Source organism: Arachis hypogaea, chromosome 14 (assembly GCF_003086295.3).
Source record: "Arachis hypogaea cultivar Tifrunner chromosome 14, arahy.Tifrunner.gnm2.J5K5, whole genome shotgun sequence".
In the NCBI taxonomy this organism is placed as follows: Eukaryota; Viridiplantae; Streptophyta; class Magnoliopsida; order Fabales; family Fabaceae; genus Arachis; species Arachis hypogaea.
The window spans coordinates 56,440,942-56,441,982 of NC_092049.1; the positions used below are offsets into that span (position 1 = coordinate 56,440,942).

The following is a 1,041-nucleotide window of genomic DNA, read 5'->3' on the forward strand; positions in this document are numbered from 1 at the left end:
CTCTAATGCAGAAGAATTGCAAGTTTCATGGACTTTCATTGGAAGATCTTCATCAGTTCTTAGCTGAATTCTTGCAAATCTGTGACACTGTTAAGACCAATGGAGTTAATCCTGAGGTCTACAGGCTTATGCTTTTCTCCTTTGCTGTAAGAGACAGAGCTTGGACATGGTTGGACTCACAACCTAAAGAAAGCCTGAACTCTTGGAAAAAGTTGGTCAATGCTTTCTTGGCCAAATTCTTTCCACTTCAAAAGTTGAGCAAGCTTAGAGTGGAAGTCCAAACCTTCAGACAGAAGGAAGGTGAATCCCTCTATGAAGCTTGGGAAAGATACAAGCAATTGATCAGAAGGTGTCCTTCTGACATGCTTTCAGAATGGAGCATCCTATGTATATTCTATGATGGTCTGTCTGAATTATCCAAGATGTCATTGGATCACTCTGCTGGTAGATCTCTTCATCTGAAGAAGACGCCTGCAGAAGCCCAGGAACTCATTGAGATGGTTGCAAATAACCAGTTCATGTACACTTCTGAAAGAAATCCTGTGAATAATGGGACAACTTAGAAGAAAGGAGTTCTTGAGATTGATACTCTGAATGCAATATTGGCTCAGAATAAAATATTGACTCAGCAAGTGAATATGATTTCATAGAATTTGACTGAAATACAAGCTGCATCAGGCAGTACTAAAGAAACCTCCCCTGAAGGAGAAGCTTATGACCCTGAGAACCCTGCAATGGAAGAGGTGAATTACATGGGAGAATCCTATGGAAACACCTATAATCCTTCATAGAGAAATCACCCTAATTTCTCATGGAAGGATCAACAGAAGCCTAATCAAGGCTTCAATAATAATGGTGGGAGAAATGGGTTTGGCAATAGCAAGCCTTTTTCATCATCTTCTGAGCAACAGACAGAGAATTCTAAGCAGAGCCACTCTGACTTAGCAACCATAGTCTCTGATCTATCTAAGACCACTCTCAGTTTCATGACTAAAACAAGGTCCTTCATCAGAAATTTGGAGGTACAAGTGGGTCAACTGA

The 1,041-nt window shown here is 40.5% G+C and overlaps 1 non-coding gene across 1 annotated transcript; it reads right to left on the bottom strand.

Annotated features, from left to right (window-relative positions):
* Positions 1–260: 260 nt before the first annotated feature.
* On the bottom strand, positions 261–368 carry LOC112745841 (small nucleolar RNA R71). The gene has a single exon (XR_003173749.1). It is a non-coding gene; the product is annotated as a small nucleolar RNA R71 (small nucleolar RNA).
* Between the last annotated feature and the right edge of the window lie 673 nt (positions 369–1,041).